The sequence below is a fragment of the Lepisma saccharinum genome, chromosome 9 (assembly GCF_977018435.1).
Source record: "Lepisma saccharinum chromosome 9, izLepSacc3.1, whole genome shotgun sequence".
In the NCBI taxonomy this organism is placed as follows: Eukaryota; Metazoa; Arthropoda; class Insecta; order Zygentoma; family Lepismatidae; genus Lepisma; species Lepisma saccharinum.
The window spans coordinates 60,745,626-60,761,823 of record NC_139237.1 but is presented as its reverse complement, the minus strand read 5'-3'; the positions used below and the strand labels follow the sequence as shown (position 1 = coordinate 60,761,823).

General features: G+C 38.9%; 1 protein-coding gene across 1 annotated transcript in view; it reads right to left on the bottom strand.

Annotated features, from left to right (window-relative positions):
* Rbp6 (RNA-binding protein 6) overlaps window positions 1-14,935 on the bottom strand; it is a 1,060,856-nt gene extending 1,045,921 nt beyond the window's left edge. Inside the window, exon 1 of the mRNA XM_083128271.1 lies at window positions 14,799-14,935. The gene's annotated coding sequence lies outside the window, so the exon portion shown is untranslated. The remainder of the gene's footprint in view (window positions 1-14,798) is intronic.
* Window positions 14,936-16,198: the final 1,263 nt, after the last annotated feature.

The window sequence follows — 16,198 nt, the reverse complement described above, 5'->3', positions numbered from 1 at the left end:
GGACGCACATAAAATGCTGGTGCTTGGTAGTGTGGGGGAGGGTGACGCCAAACCACAATCCTGTCTAGGGCGCCAAAATATCTAGCTACGGGCCTGCTGCGATATACCCAAGATCTGTACCCGAATAAGGAAAAATGTGATGAATTCAAATTTCGTCTGTCGGTAGAAAAGGTACCCCCCCGTCCCCCTTCATCGTATCTCCTCTCTGTCTTACTTCAGGAATTCCCAGGTGCCTCGAAGAGCAGTAATCGATCCTCGACTCATTAGAAGCGACCGCAATTAATGTCCCAGGCATTCTTAACTTAAATTAGCATCTCACAAGCGTCACTTAAAATCCAACTTCAATTACGGTGCTGAGATACCTACACCTCGGCGCCCGCGACAACAGAGAATTCATTTTCACAGTCCGAATCAATCGTTGTTATTAATCTAACCGCAAATTACTCACTCCTTCCTCCGATCTTCTACGCATTCCCTGCCCCGGTGAACAAACCTGGTCTTGAATTATCTTCATTCGGCGAAACGGGGGAGTCCTTACTCGATTTGGCAACACTGGGGTTAACCAAAACGTCAGGTAAACGTTGCGCAAGTGCTGCTGGGAAATAAGCAGAGTCAGGTGCTTGTTTGAAGGAAGTAGAACCTCAGAAAGAGCAACGAAATGCGTTTACTTAACTCAAGGGAGGTTCATAAATTAATGTTGTCATCTTCACACGGCGAGATAAGCCAATAATGTTGAAGATATTTACTCACGTTAGAGTAAAAATTGCTTTAAGTTGCTATTGTTGTTTATTAAGAATATTGGGTCAGGGTCTGTCTTAAGGGGGAGCAATAGGGGCACTCACCCCAGGAGCGGCGTAACTAGGCTGGGGTAGCCGGGGCGACGCCCCGGGCACCCCCCCCCCCCGAGTAAAGGAGAGCCGAAAGTCCGGCATTGCTGTACTGTCATCATATTACAATAATGAAAAGCACGAATCAAAGTGATTGAAAAAAAGAGACCGACCTCTTTCCGGGCCAATTTTGTGTCATCCCTGACCTTTCGAACAAATACTGTCAGTTTGTATCACATGGATTACAAAGACAAACTCTGCAACGAGATCTTTCATTCTCTTAAGCCTCCGAACATACCAGGTTTTGCTCCAATGTAGCAACAGCGCGAACTTCTGACATCCGCCTGATTTCTTGGCCGTGCGTTTAAAGACTAACACGATATTTATAGAACGAGATTTTTTTTTTAAAAAAAAGGAAGGACTTTCACTACAAAACTTTGCAAATATTACAGTCCTACACTACACAGTAATCTGGCGGTACGTAACGGTACGCTGCAGGCCCGTACCCCGTTTTTCATTGAGCAGGGGGAATTCGAAATGCTCTTGGATTGAGGTCCGATTGTATAAAACAGTTGATCCTCGATTAGCCAGTAAAATTGATCTGCAGTTACGCTGAACTCTGATTTTGTGTTGTATAAAAGTTGAACTGAGATTCAGTCCCTGCGATCTGCGATCAAAGTTGATCCGCGATTTTTCTCCGATCAGCAGACATTGACCGTAGTTCAGCTGTTGTAACATGGCTGTACTAACGAATATTTGCTTGTAAAATGTGTTGCAAGTGAACGTATGCGGCAAGACGGGAGAATCAATTCGTAAAATCCTGTTTCCATAATAATAAAGAAGAAGCAAGCACAACGAGGTGAACAATGATAAATATTTCTTTATTTTTTATTTCTTTCCATATATCGTGTGTCATTGTTATTTACTGTTTGAAATACCATGTATTTTTTCCTTGAAATTTGCCTTAAATGACTGCAAGAGCATATTCTAACATTGTTTAATTGCACGATCAGAGAAAAGTAACTTGAGAACAATCGAGTGTTGATACAAACAGAAAATAGACCCGCTACATTTTCTTGTTAGAATTTTAGAATTAGAATTTCTTTATTCATGGGCGAAGTTCAGCCTGTGGCTGCTCTATATCATTGTAAAACTTGCGTTGGGATGAAGAGGGAGAATAAAAATATCACCATTTCGCTTTAGTGCATCCAGCCAAGTGTTATTGCAATTGAATGTTGTCCGCAGAATGGAACAGATCATGTAACTTTGGTTGTAGTGTATATATCTACTGCTTTATGAACCGAGCACGTTGCATTTTAGTTAGTAAAGCTTTCTCTCCTCCCGATATATAAATTACACATATTTTATTTTGAATATTATTTATTTTGTGCATAATTTACATCCGAGAGGACAAGCGCCACTGTTGTTTCAACATTTCTTTCCATTCGGGAAAACGCAAGCACATTTTACATTTCACAACGTAGGCTATTCAAGTGCAAGGAAAATTCCGTATATTACTTACAGGAACTAATGGTCCACCTGTAACATGTTGTGTAATAACAAAATAAATATAATAAACATCTCCTTACATGAACAATAGCTCCAAATCCGAGTATAAGAAAGTTGTTATATCTCTTTTTAGCATTAAAAAGAAATACAGATTTCTTTACAAAATTCTATTTATGCAAGCATATTCTTCTCCCCTTTGCAACCGAGAACCCATAGCTGTTTTCGTTGTCAATGACAAATCATCCACGTGGAACTCGCACAAGCAATAAATGGCAGTTTAGTATCTAATTTAAGTGATTTTACTAAATTTGCAACATGTTCGAATATTTAGTACGTCCAGCACCTCAGATTTATTCTTTATTCAAATATTAAATACATGCATTTTCCGAAACCGACTTTAAAATGTTTACTGTTCAGTGTTGGACAATTGGCAACATCACACCCACACTAGCGACATGTCTGGATTTGCCACGTTGCCAAACGTATTTCTTTGACCCAAGATCAGGATTTGATCTAAGATCGACAAATCGACAGTTAGCTTTATACAACATGATAGAAGCTTGAACTTAGTTCACTACCGGATCGTAGATCAATTCTGATCTCCAGTTAGCGATGTTTATACAACCGGCCCTGAATGAATTAAGTTATTTTATCTAGATTTTGTACCACTTTCGGCTAATGATGAAAATGAGTGATAAGATAAAAATTGATGAAGGGACACTCACAAAGAGCATCCAGGCCGGGATTCGAACCGGGACTCCTGGAGTCACAGCGCCACATGCTAATCGTTCCACCACGGTGGTCGCCGAAATGCTGTTGGAGTATTAGATGTGACCCCCCAACGTTATGGCAGTACTGCATCTAGAGATAACGTACAATTGTAGAGTTGCAATATTATGATCCAAAGTAACGGAAAAAATTCTCATCTCATCGTAGACCCCCACCCAGACAATCAGCAACACAGTCGCTTACAGACAGAAGGCTGTCACGCGGCATACAGCTTTGTGCTAATTGGTTACATTCTATTCTCAGAAGTATTCGAATAGTACTGTGTTCCGCAAAGTAACAACGTTTTCAAATTATCTTTAAATTTCTATCAGGACCATTGGACAGCCATGATAATTCTATGTTTAGAAAATAATATATTTACAAATTAAAGTATAGGCTACGTATCAGCATTTTCTTAAAAAATGAAGATCCTCTCTAAATGTGAGTTAACCAAAAACCGAGACATTTCGCATCACGACTGCAGTTCGAAAAAAATGCCAGAACAGGGATTAAAAAGAATGTAAAAAGAATCGGGATGTCTGGTACCTTTTCAGCAATTGTTACAAACTTAACATTACTAAATATTGCAGACTGCATACCTTTGTAGCCTGCCTCTATCCACAACAAAACCCATTCATTTATGCAAGGACGAAATCGAAATTCTTGCAAAACCTAAAAAAATATTTCATGGTTGGAGGGGCATAGCCCCCATTGGCCCTCCCATGGGTACGGGCCTGGTACGTCGTACCGGAACTTTTTTTATAGGTGAAAATAAAAGTAATAACATTTCACTTTAACGAAATAAATTTGTGTGTATGTAAATGAATACACGATCTTTTATGAACACACCAGAATATTTTGAGTGGCTCTTATGATGAACACAACAATAAACCAACTTCAAGAGTACCGGCACCTTTCCTAGCAGAAAAAAAGCACCCTCTCAGCCATAATGGATGTTGCAAATGGATAAATAATGTAAATGCTGCAATTGATTCTGCTGTTACTGCAGAAAAAGCAAAACTTCTTACATTCTTCCCTCACAGGCACTCCAAACAAACAACAAATATTTCATTTGATTCCCTTGAGCACAGAGTAGATAATAGATAAAGCATGTAAAATTTTCAGAGAAACACTAGCGTACGCAGTACGTACTGGGGGGCAGAATACGCAATAAAATATTTCGTAACTGCAACTTTTAATCTTCCTTTTAAATGTTGGTTAAAGATAACAATGGTAATCCGGGAACATTTTGAGGGGGTTGCATTTATCACTTTCATTTTCCAGAGTTCTCTAGCGCTCTAATTTTAAAATACTGATTTTCTCCAAATTTCGGAAGGGGCTGTTGCCCCATCAGATACCTTCTGCGTACGCCAGTGGAGAGAAATGTATATGGGCAAGTCAAAAACCTTGGCATCCACTAGCATACGAAATAGTTCACACTGCTTTGTCATATTACAGAACTACTCAAACAAATCTCATGCTGTTTGTTTATGGGACAAAGGCGACATTCCATTGTCACGGGTGGGACACACAGACTACATTTTTTGTATTTAAGTAACTATTCTATTAATAGTTACGCAACATTTTTCTTACAGTTTCTGTGCATGAATTATGAAACTTAAAGATATTGATTAAACATAACTACCTTTAGAATACTTTCTCATCTTTATAGCTATAAGTGAACAATTTTGTGTCACTGGTGTGACACATTGAACACTGCTTCTTTACTTAATTAGAAATATTATTGTAATTTCTGTAAACTTTCAGGTATGAATGTCGAATATAGAGAATGTCTCCAATTCCTTTCCTACTTCTTATACTCACTAAATATCCAGTTCTGGTAACGTATCTGGAGTTAAGATTTGGGAGTCACGTGTAAAATTTGTACACTTACGTCTATATACATTGCAAAATTACGTTATTCATTACCGCAATCATTCTCCATGCATAAACATATAACGATAAAATCTTGCTAATTATCAGGTAAATCAATTAATCATCGTAATAAGCAATAATATGCATTGGATTGTTGCTGTTCACCGGGACTTGGACGGCAGAGAGCGAAGGACTAGCCTGTTTCCCGAGAGAAGAGGCCGAGCCTCGGGTAAAGAAATATAAAAATACAACTTTGTTACCAATGGTCAGATTCAACTGAAATTAAAGACAGCCCAGCAGCAGATTATCATCGACGAAATCCCCAAAGCAGAATTTGATAGGAGATAAATTAAGCCCGATATCAAAGGTTAAACAGCTAGACTGGATAACAATAGCTACAGACTCCCTGGCACTGTCTTCGGAACGAACGTGCAGGTTACAATAGGCCCGATCTTTGGCTAACCTCTACTCGAGGTGCTGCTCGAGAAGGGTCAAAGAACTCCAAATATACGGGCGAAGATAGCAGGACAAGAGGCTACGACTTGATGACAATTTAGCAACGCTTGGACAGAGAGGGTACCGTAACAGACCTTTTGAATAGCAAATAAATAGACGCGCAGAGAAGGGAAACCACCAGTTTTTACTCAGATTTTCTTCGGCGTGTTATCGTGCACAATCTTTCGCGAACCACCCGCGTAAAGTATCCGCTTGGTGTGTCGCACCGTTCCGTGTTGTGTTATTTCGCACGTGTCTGTGTACTATCAAGATGGAGTAGAGACAGAGAAAGGCCCTGCTGGGGGGCGTCCGACCCAGTTGCCAATCCATGAAGATGCGGAGATTCTATCTTATCGCCCGGAAGCCATCTATTGACCACGCCGCAAACATCCACGACTTCACCACGAGGACTTCAGTCAGAGCCGACCAAGGTAAGCCGGAATGGACGTGAAAATGGATAAGCTTCGTTCGCCCCGTCGTGACATCCAATGAACTCGCTAATTACGTAAACATTACCAAGACATTGCTTATTACGGTGATTAAATTGCATCAACTATCATTTTAAAATGTAAAACCGTACAGCGTTCAATTATCCATTCATCCAAAGTATTTAACATTCAGATTGTACGACGCTATAAATTGTCAATATAATTATATATCAGTGATCCTTGTTAACCTCAAAATTAACAATATATAGATTAACATTCATTCAACAACAACAACTTAAAAGGAGTAGTGTTTTGTCGTACAGGTGAAGCTCCGACCGGAACATGTTTTCCCGGAAATGCAAAAGTAAATGTCAAATTAAGAACAGTTTAAATTAATGTAGCTAACTTTAAACATGCCGCCGAACTATTATTGTATTAATTACTCATGTCTATTGGATTGCCGAGAAATGAATGCGAGTGTGACTGTGAGAATGAAAGGGGCAATGATGTAATGTTTATGCATGTGCTCTTTTATAGAAATTACAGTGTATATATATAGAACTAACCCTGTGGTGTGATTTGTTCTACCCTATGTAATCTCTTGGGCTCCAACTGATGGCACTTACCCTGGGACAAAAGGTAAATAGGTTCTTAATGATTGCCTTTTGTTTGTTTGTTTAATTGTTTTTGTGGGTTTGACATTACCATTGTAATGTAGAACCAGAATGACGTCAGGCACGTTAAATAAATATTCGACGTAGACCTAATTAAAAGATGGCGCCCGAACATGCGACATGTAGGTTCGATGTGTAATCCCGAACATGGGGCATGTAGGTTCGATGAGTAATTCCGAACATGTGACATGTAGGTTCGATGAGTAATTCCGAACATTCGACGTGTAGGTCCGAGTAGGCCCGAATATGCGATAATTAGGCCCGAGTAGGCCCGAAGTTTAAATAAGTGTCGATAGTTGGAAGGAAGTTATTAATAGTCGCAAAAATGAGTTTATTGTGCCATAATTATTCAGTTATAGAGCTATGTGCCTACATGCCTTCGACAGGAACCAAGAGATTGATAGAGGTAGAAAATCAAATATTAATCACTTATTGCAGTTAAAAAAAATACCACGCAGGACGCCTAGAGTATGAAGCGTTTAGTTCTTTGTGTTGCTATAATCAGTAATTTTCTAGTTTAGAGTATTTAAGTGTATTTACGCATAGTTAGCATGTGAATTGAGTATTTAATTGTTTGTGCAATATATATAGTGGGCGTGACGTAACAATGGTTAAAGTAATTTACATAGCGAGAGATTTTGGATTTTTATGCGGCGATAAGGATAAAGCATCGATCAAGGATGGTAAGGGGGGAGACGTAAAACCCCGTAGGGTCTATTTATGAAAAGGAAAAGAGAAATTTATATCTCGCTGCGAGAACGCATCGAATCCAAGGAAGAAGAGAGAGAGAATAACGACCGAGGAGAAGGGTGATGGAGAGAATAACTCGACAAAGGAAGAAGATTGAAGAAATGGACAATCCAAAGGAAGGAGAGGAAGTGACGTTACTGGAAGGCGACCAGGGAGGAGAAAGCAACCGTGCTCCGGAGAATACCGTTATCCCTGAAAGTGAGCAGCCAACGGCAGTGTTACCAACCCAAGGCACCATGGATGTTCAAGCGATAATGGCGCTCTTCACTACGATGATGAAGCAACATGAAGAAGGGAAAGAACGTCGAAAAGAGGAGAAAGAAAGGAAGAGAAAATTGGAAGAAGAAGAGAAGGAGAAGAAGAGAAAATTGGAAGAAGAAGAGAAGGAGAAGAAGAGAAAATTGGAAGAAGAAGAGAAAGAGAAGAAGAGAAAATTGGAAGAGGAAGAGAAGGAAAGACAAAAAGAATTGCGAAGAAGAGAGAAAGAACGACAACACCGAGAGATGATGGATCAGTTTCTACAAGCATTAAAAAAGAATGATGAGAAAATAGAAAAAGCCCAAGAAGAGTGTGTTGAAAGACATCGTGATAACTCGAAAGACATTGAGAACCTGGAAAAAACAGTGGAAACTGAAGTCAGGCAGATTCATGAACACCTGGCACACCTGGGAGAGAAGATAGAAGAAAAGAAGAATGACGTGGAAAAGAGAATAGAAGAGGAATTCCGAATGGTTGATCGTCGACTTGCAGCGGATTCCAGAATGGTGGAAGAAAGATTTGGACAAATCGAAACAAAGATGACCTCAGAAGAACAGCAATGGAGGAAGATAAAAAAACATGACGCAAGACTTACGCCAAGACGTCACGCGAATCAAAGAAACGATGCAGAGAGAGACTTCTTCAATCGTTATTACGTCACCACGAACAAGGAACGAGGAAGACCAGCGAGAAACAACGCCCCTGGCGACATTAGCGCAGCAACCATCTCGATCGGGGAGTCAAGCCACAGGCGATGACGTCATGGAGCAGGATAGCAGTTGCTCGCGAGTCCACTCCGTGGTACAGACCAGTGTAGCCACCTCGGAAATAGGCAGGCGTGCCATCTTCTCGAAGTTTTCGCTGGACAACTTTATGATTTTCGACCAAGAGAAGACAGAAACTTTGCCATCCACGTTTCTTCAAGAATTCAAAAGAGATTGCATTTTATATGGGATTCACGAAGAGGATCACCTGAAGCTCATCCAGAAACTTCTTCGCGGTTCCGCACGCATTTGGTTAGACCACCAGGTACCAGCGTTCAAGACCTTTAGCACCTTCGAAAAAGCTTTCATTGAACAATTTCAGTGCAGATCATTGGTAGAGAGGAAGGTTACCCAGTTAAGAAACAAGCGGTACGACGTCAACGGAAGGCTCACATACAAACAGTTTTTCTGGCAGAGGGTGAATGAATTCCGTTCGCTTAAGCCCGGAACCGAAGTGATAGAAATCCTCACGGCTATCAGAGCTATGTACCCGAGCTACGTACAGAGACAGCTTACAGGAGTGTGTTAGAAAATTTTGACCGAATGTCGCTTATCCTTGAAGACATGGATTTGCTGAAGGAGAACGAAAAACATCGATGGGAAGATCAATCAAGCAGAAGAGGGAATAATAATTTTGATAGGAAGAGAGTAGAAAATTTTCCACGAGTGCAAATGGCGACTACACGTAATACATACAATGGACGTCGACAACAATTCAATCGACAAGAACAATCGCAGTACAGTCCTCCAAGACAGCGAGACAGCGATGCCAAACGCTCGAATCGAGGAAACTACCGTGGAGGCGGACAGAACACAAACGCAGGTTACCGAGGGCGTGGCGACATACGATTTTCACGCGGGGAGGAAGACAATCGTATGGAAGAAGGCAGAACACAAGCTATTCATTTAGTAAGAACCGCCTACAACAATGAGAAGCAAGAGACTGACGAACAATGGCCTCAACCATCAACGAGTAGGGGACTCAATCCCAACGCGCCAGATTACCAGTCGAGCCTTTAAACTTGTAAATTATTCCGCATACTAGTGTAAATAAGTTAACACAATTATGATATTATTATTCTTATTAATATTCAAAAAACTGAGAACTTATATATATATATATATATCTATATACATATCAATATCTGAGCATATATCATGTTATGTTTATGCCAACATTAATAACGTATTATTTATATTCTTATTACCCAGAATAGATATTATTTAGTAAAGAAACATGTATTTTAAATGGTTTGAATTGATGATAAGAAATATTTTATGTATTAACTCAATAATTCTGAACTATATCTCAAAGAGTGAATTTTCATCATAACTTAGAGTGTGAATGTAGTAAGTTTACATATGTATATGCATACATAATAGGATAATTCTCGTAAGTGTTAGCAAGGTGTTTGTTAAATGATCAATGTTACAGAGTCAAGAACTGAAAATGAATGTTGAGTAATCCTGCAATTTTATGTTTGGTTAATATTAAAGGTAATGATGTAAAATTAATTGAAAAGTGCAATTTAGTCTATAGAGAAAGACAACTATATATTCCAGGGTTCGAGTCCCTATTCGAGCGCCTATGTGTAACAATTAGGCAAGATTTAACGCTAATTATTAATTGTGTTTTGATGAATTTCTCCTTCGCATATAATCTTAAGCTCAGAAAAAAATTCATGTGTAAGGAGAGGGGAATGTTATAACGATAAAATCTTGCTAATTATCAGGTAAATCAATTGATCATCGTAATAAGCAATAATATGCATTGGATTGTTGCTGTTCACCGGGACTTGGACGGCAGAGAGCGAAGGACTAGCCTGTTTCCCGAGAGAAGAGGCCGAGCCTCGGGTAAAGAAATATAAAAATACAACTTTGTTACCAATGGTCAGATTCAACTGAAATTAAAGACAGCCCAGCAGCAGATTATCATCGACGAAATCCCCAAAGCAGAATTTGATAGGAGATAAATTAAGCCCGATATCAAAGGTTAAACAGCTAGACTGGATAACAATAGCTACAGACTCCCTGGCACTGTCTTCGGAACAAACGTGCAGGTTACAATAGGCCCGATCTTTGGCTAACCTCTACTCGAGGTGCTGCTCGAGAAGGGTCAAAGAACTCCAAATATACGGGCGAAGATAGCAGGACAAGAGGCTACGACTTGATGACAATTTAGCAACGCTTGGACAGAGAGGGTACCGTAACAGACCTTTTGAATAGCAAATAAATAGACGCGCAGAGAAGGGAAACCACCAGTTTTTACTCAGATTTTCTTCGGCGTGTTATCGTGCACAATCTTTCGCGAACCACCCGCGTAAAGTATCCGCTTGGTGTGTCGCACCGTTCCGTGTTGTGTTATTTCGCACGTGTCTGTGTACTATCAAGATGGAGTAGAGACAGAGAAAGGCCCTGCTGGGGGGCGTCCGACCCAGTTGCCAATCCATGAAGATGCGGAGATTCTATCTTATCGCCCGGAAGCCATCTATTGACCACGCCGCAAACATCCACGACTTCACCACGAGGACTTCAGTCAGAGCCGACCAAGGTAAGCCGGAATGGACGTGAAAATGGATAAGCTTCGTTCGCCCCGTCGTGACATCCAATGAACTCGCTAATTACGTAAACATTACCAAGACATTGCTTATTACGGTGATTAAATTGCATCAACTATCATTTTAAAATGTAAAACCGTACAGCGTTCAATTATCCATTCATCCAAAGTATTTAACATTCAGATTGTACGACGCTATAAATTGTCAATATAATTATATATCAGTGATCCTTGTTAACCTCAAAATTAACAATATATAGATTAACATTCATTCAACAACAACAACTTAAAAGGAGTAGTGTTTTGTCGTACAGGTGAAGCTCCGACCGGAACATGTTTTCCCGGAAATGCAAAAGTAAATGTCAAATTAAGAACAGTTTAAATTAATGTAGCTAACTTTAAACATGCCGCCGAACTATTATTGTATTAATTACTCATGTCTATTGGATTGCCGAGAAATGAATGCGAGTGTGACTGTGAGAATGAAAGGGGCAATGATGTAATGTTTATGCATGTGCTCTTTTATAGAAATTACAGTGTATATATATAGAACTAACCCTGTGGTGTGATTTGTTCTACCCTATGTAATCTCTTGGGCAGCAACTGATGGCACTTACCCTGGGACAAAAGGTAAATAGGTTCTTAATGATTGCCTTTTGTTTATTTGTTTAATTGTTTTTGTGGGTTTGACATTACCATTGTAATGTAGAACCAGAATGACGTCAGGCACGTTAAATAAATATTCGACGTCGAGCTAATTAAAAACATAACAACCATGTTTGATGATATGAACAAGTGACGTTTGGCATTCGTGGCGCTGTCTACAGCGTTGTCACACTGTTCCTTCGTTACTTGCAGAGCATTAGTTGTACGACAGTGAGAACGACGAGTGTAGAAGAACATGTGGAATGCGGACTTTGATTAGAGATACGTTTGGCAACGGTGTTCGAGCGTTCTTCTAGAAAAATGGCGTCTTGTGCAGTGAGGAAGCTAGTGCTACAAAATAGATTTAACTGATATCGCCACGAAACTTTTTCCGGTATGTTTAGGGTAAGAAAGTATCTTGAATTTCGTTAATATTTGGTAGATTAACTAATTTTGGCCTTCTGATCAGTACATTATGAACGGGTAGCCGAACGAACCATGCACGGGCAGCCCCACAAACCATTCACGGATAGCCCCACGAACCATTCACGGATAGACCCACGAACCATTTCCGGTAAGGTAAGGTTAGGTTAGGTTAGGCAAGCTTGGTTAAATTTTGTTCGTAAAACAATGCGATAGAGCTTTTTTAAAAAATCTCGACTTACATCAGCTTTTTTCACGATTTCCAGACGTGACCCCCGCATTTTAACAACAGATTCGTGATTAGAATGCCAAATTTAGTTAGTATACCAAATATTAACGAAATTGGAGATATTCTCTATATTCTACATTCGCACCGAAGGTGAAATGTAACAGTAAAAGGATAAATTAATGGTTTTTGATGTCATGGGTGGGACAATAGAAAATAAAGGTAAATCAAAAAGTTAAAATAAACCAACAATATCTACCTTCTAACTTAATTATGTATAATACTTGAATTTTAATCAAAATTATAATTTTAGACTGTTCACTCACAATAGGATGAAGTTACAGCATTGCATTTAATTTTTAAAAATTTAGATTTGTTACCCTACCCTGCCCCCGTGTCAGGGCAACAGTGGTTTTTTCCTTATTGAAATATTTATTAATATGTTAATTAATTGGGTAATCAAGTGTATAAACATATATATGTGCGATTAGTGTAAATCAATTTATTATGCATTTTTAGGTTCGTATTTTTCCATGTATAAATACCATGTACTCTCTGTACTCTCTGTACTCTCTGTTCTTTCTTCGTGTTTCGAACGTTCAAAAGAAAGGCGGGCAGTTTAGCTGTTAAAGATTAAAATTTTTGAAAGAAAGGCCGTTGGCATCAGACGATAACAAAACGTATATAAACTCCCAGATGAGAGTAGGGGAGGTCGGCTGTTGGAACTGAGACTTGGAAGGGAGAGGCTGTTTTGCTTCGGTCAGCTAGGACGGGAGGACAGGTCTCCCGAAACGGATGCTGTAAGAGATTGGATTGCCGGGCAAGCTAGTGCCTTGGTGTCCGATTTACAGGTAAAAAGGTAGTTTGTACTGGATGTTATTTTGAAGTAATTACGGTGCGCCGGGCAGCCTAGTGCCTTGTCACCGTAGAGGTTGAGAAATGTACACGTCGGGCGACCTCGCGCCTGTTAACACGGTTCTTGGAGTAACGCGAGTATACCTTGTGACAAGCGTACTCCCGATGTAATTCATGAAATGTAAAGCATCCAGGCACAAACAATAGAGATTTCCAATATCAAAATTAAAGTTTTGGCCCGATAATTAGAGAAATGAACGTTCGGATACGACATGTATATACTTCAAATTTTACGTTAATTAAACTATAGAAAATACCAAAAATTTCCGTTTATAATTTCACAGATGGTGGACAAGGTAATTTATCCCCCTATAGCAATAAGGTTTCGCAACGGTTATCCGTTGTCTCTTGTAGTTAATAATATAATTATGTTGACTTATAGCAACCCACGTGCATTGTCGTACAAAGAAAGATACCCCTAGACAAATCTGAGCCGAGTACGAAGTGCACCGAACCTCGAGTGCGGAGGTAAAGTGTGGGGGGCCAGGCTAGTAACAGCTTCTGGGGTACTTTGACATTGAATGCCCCATTGGTAGCCTGCAAAATTTTGTACCCTCTCGAGAAAGTGAAATATTTTGCATGCTTTATGATGATTATCTTGTTTATGAATGTTTTCAGTTGTTTGTAGCTCGCAGCCCGAAGGCTTCGCGCAAGTAACCCTACAAGACATTCAGAGAACCGCAGCACACAGGACGTTGCCTACAGTTTCATAAATGTATTATAAAATAAAGTAAATCAAACACAAAGGACTGAAAACTTATGACACCAAAATAGAAGTGAAATTATCGTTAGGAGTGTTGGATTTATAGATGTTTATAATTTTACGTCGTCAGGACTGTTAGGTTTATGCTGATAGCAATTTTCGACATTGTTCTTATGTTAGGAGTCCTAGGTTTGATGGTGTGATCTCTTGCACGTTTCATTTTGCTATTTGACTGTGCATACAACCGGTTTTTACTAATATAAAAAGCGGCCAAAGTACTACGAAATGGCAGGTTTTTACTTACGTTACGCGGTCCATACTTTGGGATCAAACACGGCGCGCTGGAACCACTTTTATATTACGTAAAACATCGGAATCTGTCCACAAAAAATTCGACGTAATTCTGGAGGAAGTACAGTGGGTCAACGGAACTTGCACACAGGAACTTTGCACGGTTTCAGCTTCTCGTGTTCATGATTCAAAATTGACAAGCTTTAAACTTACATCACACTTGAAATAAAAGGAAGGAATATTAGTGGAAATGAACTGCTGACAGTAAAAAGGTGATTTTACTGCCTCTGCAATGTGATTTCGAAAATCTGTGCTGGCAATTATTTTATTCAATATGCTCGTTGCATTCAACTGCTTGAATTTCATTTTTGATGAACACCTAATAGGAAGCCAGTTGGATTGATTGAAACAAATTATTATCGATGGAATATATCCCGTACAAGGGCAGTTATGTCCACATTTCGAACGTGTGCAAGCTAATTAAATATTCACATTTTGGCTTATGTTGTTCCTTGAATACTAATCTTCTTGTACATATCACTAACGAATCTATAGAAATACGTATATATCACATTAAGAGTATAAGTAAGTCTATTTAGTTCGTGTTTTGTATGACACAACCGTGAAATAAATCAGATATGTCACAGTGCATTTATAACATCTATGCATATGACAAAAAAAAATACTTACCATCTTGCTATCGTAGTTCCCGCCTTTGTGTTCCGGTCTGCACTTTATCGTTGAGTCGAAGCAACGTAGAAATTAGTTACACATTTCTGTATCTGGTGGCTTCATACATACTTCTACTTTCTGCTGCCAACGAACACGACACTATTGTCCCCCGTTGCTAGTATTCGTACGTAATCGCAGAAACAAAACAACACAATTTCACTTCAAAACTTTTAAATTTACGTCTAAACACAGCAATTTCAACATGGCCGGGTCTGTGCATGCGGCACGTGATCATAAAGACTTATCGCGATTCGCTTACCTTTGCCCACACAACCAAGACCATCTTGAGGTTCAGGCCACAGCGCTCAGTCAAGACGTCATCGTCTGGAGGCGATCGTCTTAAGGTTGTAAACTCATTGTCGTATTTTTATTGTAGAGAATTAAGGTATATTTATTTCTTTTATGAAGTTAAATTTTCACATTTACCCTCCCGACGAATATAGTTAGAAGGAAAAAGTAGAATATTAAATATTTACACCAACATTTTCATTCAGGAAGTCACTATGGCCACCACAAAAAATCCTACCATAGCACAAAGAAAGAGTTGAAAACCGTTAGAAACTTCCTGGTGGAAAAAAATAAACATTGTATTTTTTCAGAAAATATTATCCGACATATTTGTCAGCTACAGTAAAACTCGTTACAGCTTTTGCATGAACATTTGTATGTAAAAATCAATGGATTAAATCAAAACCCGGCATGTTAGGTTGACGGTAAACTTGCCAAGATACCTAATCAATTAAATTTTATTTAACTTTACCCAAAATTAATCAACCAGATAATGCAGATATTCTGTGAAGGTATACAATCTTAATACAGAAACAAAATTTCTATAACCTTTCAGCAAATGCAAAAGAAATTTGTACAAGGGCAATGTTAAATTTCTGTTAATAAATACTAAACGTAAATCACTTGTCACGTTGTAATTTCAACCGTTTTGACTTTATTGAACGAAAGATAATAAACAAATTGAATCTTTTCATTGTCGTTAGTAAGATCTGTGACCATAACTTAAGAGTTTCAACATTTTCATTGAAAAAAAAAGAAAGCAGATTATATTTCGATCTTTGCGTTCATTTGGAAAATAAACATTTGGAATATTTCCTCACACTGTGTTTACACTTTGTTAAAAAAAGTCGTGAAGAATGTTAGTGAATTATGAAACAAACTTTATCACTGATTTAATAATCAAAATTACGAACATCGAAGCTTCACAAAGACAAAAAATAAAATAACAGTTCACAAGAAACAATTTTATAAAATTTACTACATTTGTAGTTCATATTAACATAGCTAGGTAATAAAATGCTTTTTGTGTAAAAACATTTGTGTTTGACACATAAGTAATGTATTCTTGG